Source organism: Panicum virgatum, chromosome 3K, assembly GCF_016808335.1.
Source record: "Panicum virgatum strain AP13 chromosome 3K, P.virgatum_v5, whole genome shotgun sequence".
Lineage (NCBI taxonomy): Eukaryota > Viridiplantae > Streptophyta > Magnoliopsida > Poales > Poaceae > Panicum > Panicum virgatum.
In genome coordinates, this window is record NC_053138.1 from 39827694 (window position 1) to 39832052 (window position 4359).

Below are 4359 nucleotides of genomic sequence, written 5' to 3' on the forward strand. Positions count from 1 at the left end.
GAGAGGCGGTGGGATTTAGGTAGTTTACCTGTATATCCATATGAAAGTTGTGTTGACACCATAGTCTAAAATATGAGCAATAATTATACTTTATCAAATAAAATGTGTTTATGGCTAGATTTTATCCAAATCAAAACCAAATCAAACAGCATAAATAAAAAAATAAAATAAAAGTAAAGCTATGAATATGATCCGCTCGGCTTGAATACACGGCCAGCTGTCCGGGCATTCCTCTAGGAATATAGGCAATATGCAAAGTAATATAGATCAAAGTATAATTATATATACTCGTTCCACATGCAAATGCAAATATGGTCTATTCGGATGAATACGCCATCGGCCGGCCGACTACTTCGAAGATACAAAGAACACACAAAAGAAAATATTCTCTCGGTTCGTTAACCAAATAATAAATTGATTTGTTCAACTAATGAGGTGCGTACTGATCAATGTAAAGAGAAAAGCAAAAAAAATAAGTGCGTACGTCCTAATTAATAAGTAGCTTTGAGCTAAATATACATACCACAAAAAAAAGAATCTATACGTGTAAGTTCACGGACAACTTGCAGGTTCGTATCGCCAAAGGCAGCACGCATCCATATGACGTGCGACATACGTGTGGGTGACGTAAAAGCGCATGCTGGCCGGAAATAAATTAAGCGTTTTCCTTAACCACATGATCAAAAGAGAAGGCCTGAGGGCTAGTTGCCGTGCGAAAAGATCTAGTGGGCGCCCAAGGCATTTGAACACCGATGAAATCAACGCATAACTTGCAGATTTGACGAGGTCCAAACACCACGTCTCCACGTTCTGCTGCAGCGCGCGCGCGGTGATTCAAACCCAGGCGCCGGCGTCATTCGAAAATAAAATCAAGAAAAAGGAGCGCCATTTTGCTTGCCTCTTGCTCCTATAAATAGCAGGCAAAATGCTACGGGAAAGCGGTCTCCTCCCCGATCATCCGTCGTCCCCAACCTCCTCTCCCTCCGTTCACTCCATCCACCGCTCCACCATTCCCCGAGAAGACAGAGAGGAAGAGAGAAATACCAACAGGGCGCCGGAGCGCCGAGCGCCGTTCGCCGGAAACGCCGTCAGGCTGCCGGCAACGAAATTTGTCTCTGCAAGCTGCCGCGGGACGAGAAGTCCCCGAAGAAGGTGAGAAGCCTCATGGAGCTGCACTAATTTCTGTCTTCCTCCGGCTCGCCGGCCACAGGCAAGAAGCATCGCCTCCTTCTCCCTCTATCATGATTTCCGTACTTTGCCGGTAGAAAGACTAGCAGAGTATCATGCTTGCGTCTTGCACGCGATTTTGTTCCTGGTAAACAAAATCTAGCAGGCAGTTGTGCCTTTGGCATGCGCCGGTTTTGGACGCAAGCTCGGCTCCATCCCGTTGGGTTCATCAATGAAACTGGTGTGGACTTGGCTCAATCCAAAGTTTCATGGCAAAAGATTGGTTTGGAAGCGATCTTGGCTCCATCCAAGACACAACTTGGTTATGACTTCGCCATGGCTCGGTCGCTGCCGCCCGCTGCCGGCAACTATACCCGAGGCCTGTTCATCTATGGCTGTTCATTGATGGTAAAAAATGCAAACTGAAAAAGAAAACAAAGCAGCATGCTCCACGTATAAGAGAGCATGTCCATCAATTTATTAACTGAACTAACCAAAATCATGTCATATACTAGTTCATGCTATGTCATAGATGCTAACGTGCGCGGTGCACTACTACAAAAACAATTTGTAGGAACACCTACAAAAGAATTTTTAGAGGCAAATCACCCCTCACCTGCCCCAAAAATGAGCGTCATTTTCAAGACCCCTACAAATAGTTGTACACAAAAAAATTCATAACTTTTTTATATGATCTCGGATGAAGACAAACTTAATAACAAAATTGTAGAGAATGCCCCTACAAATGGTTCCACATAAAAAATTCATAATTTTTTTATATGATCTCGGATGAAGTCAAACTTTATATCAAAATTGTAGAGAATGACAAGATCTAAAACTTTGTAGTTGATAAATTTTTTATTTGAGGTCATCTAATGGTCCAAAATATTATTATAAATTCTCTAATAGCTATTACTATATAGTATCTCATACAACTTAAATCATACTTTGATCTTTCCACAATCTTAACCTTTAGATACACTGAAATATATTTGGCATTTTTTTGTCTCTATAGTTCACACTAATCATGATGTGAAAGTTTCATATTTTTTTAATTTATTTTACTAATTTAAAGATTTAAATAAATTTTTAGAATAAAATGAAAAAAACATTTTTAAAAACAAGCAAGGACATCACCGGCCTCTGAAAATAAATTTCTAAAGACGGGTACCACCCGCCCGTAGAAATGAATTCTTAGGACGGGTGACGCCACACCCGCCTCACCAATCCAGATCGTCACATCGCGACGTCATCGATCCATGCCCCACGCGCTCCACCAATCGCGCATCCATCCACACCCCACGCGATCCGCACCCCACGCGCTCCACCAATTCGCGCCCCATCATAACCACTACATCACCCTTCTGTTGTTTCTCTCCACCTTTTCCTTCTCTCTCCCTCCAATCCCCTCCCCATCTCTCTCGTTCCAATCCATGTTCCCTCCTCGCTCAGCACCGCAAGCATCACGAGCCTGGCCAAGCCCCTCCGCCTCTCCGTCCGCGCAAGCACCACGACATGGCCTCTACAAGATTTTGTTTTTTTTCTGCGATTTTCGGTGGGTTTTTAGGTGATTTTTGTTCATTGCGGTTTTGCACTAAATTCATGAAATTTCTTGAGGGGTTTTGTTGCTAGGATCTTTTTGAGCAATATTGCTTCAATTCCCCTCCAAATCTCTCACGAATCGGCTCGGATTTTGAGTTTTCCCCAAATACGAGTTCTTGATAGGGCATTTGGTTTTTCGCTTGATTCGTGATGGATTCTTGATCATTTCGCAATCTTCTTCGTGGATCTGTTAGGCCTAGTGGTTTCACATCTATGGTTGAAATTTCAGCTTGATCAGTTGTGTTTTCAGGAAGTAATTTTATTTGAAGTTTCAAAGTTCCACTGCAGGTTCTTGATTTCCTGCAGTACGAAGCCGTCCACCGTGAGCGGGAGCAGTGGTGCAGTCAGCTTCGGGAGCGGGAGCTGCGGCGTGGGTGCGGCAGAGCAGCGGCGGCGAGGCCGTGCGCACAGCAGCGCGGGACCGTGAACTTGACGGCGCGGGGCTGGACGAGCAGCGCAAGGCCGCAGGAGCAGTGCTCACGGTGGCACGGGACCACGCGACCGCCGGCGTGGGGCCGCAGGAGCAGCGGCGCGACACCAGCGCAGAGCCGCAGGAGCATGCATGGCGGCGGCAGGGCCGCGTGCACGGCGGCCATTTTTTTTTTGTATTTGGTTTGTAGGAGCGGGTGACCGCGTGACCCGTCCTGAAACTGAAACTAGAGGTGGGTTATGTCTTCACCCGTTTCTAAAAATTTATTTCTAGAAACGGATGAGGGCATCATCCATCCATAAAATGATTTTTAAGGGTGGCCATGTTACTCGCCCTTGAAAAAAATATTTTTAAAGATATTTTTAGAAAAAAAACTAGAGGTGGGTGAGATGTTCGTCCATACAAATTTATTTTTACCTGCCTCTAAAAACGGTTTTTGCAGTAGGGATGCCAAAATCCATGGTAACATGCATGTGGTCTCCTTACACTCATCATTTGCATGTAGACTATCAAAAACGAAGCGCATACATATAATTTGGGCTATACAAATGCTAGGCATATAGGCTCCAGGTTCACTGAATGAGCTTAGTCAAAATTAATTCGCCACGCCACGGCAAGACCGGCATCGAGAAGACAAATTAAATGCTAATATCTTGCATCTCCTGTTTAGCCAAATCATAAGACAAATCAAACAAGGACACACATGTTCTTAATAATATACAGGTTTCTCTAGACTGCATTATTCATTCTCAAACAGTAGTCTGATAGCCTAAAATAAAATACGTAGGCATCTACGATAACATCGTGGCGGGGGAGGCGCTGGGGCAGCCTTGCCACGTCGCCCGAAAATCATTGGCCCTGTGATGCTCATCGGGTGGATCACAGCAGCCGCTAAACTTTTTAGCTGGGTCGGCCATCCTCGGAACTGTGATGCGCTGCTGGCGCCTGGCGCCTTCAGTTGCCACATGCCTGGTTTCTTGCTGCGGTGGCAGCTCTGGGCGCTCCCACCCCACGGGAAAATATCATCTCCTTTTCAGTTCTTCCCTCGCCCATTGGCTTCGTCGTCGTCCGTCCCCGCTCGTCTCCTTCCTCTCCCTCCCGCCGTCGGCCTTCCTCGCCCCTGCTCGCCCGTACCCGGCCGCCAGTCACTGCCCATTTGT

At 45.8% G+C, this 4359-nt stretch overlaps 1 long non-coding RNA gene across 1 annotated transcript; it reads left to right on the forward strand.

Moving 5' to 3' along the window:
- Positions 1-1247: 1247 nt before the first annotated feature.
- LOC120699171 lies at positions 1248-3615 on the forward strand. Its single transcript, XR_005685260.1, has 2 exons — positions 1248-2722; positions 3058-3615. It is a non-coding gene; the product is annotated as an uncharacterized LOC120699171 (long non-coding RNA).
- Positions 3616-4359: the final 744 nt, after the last annotated feature.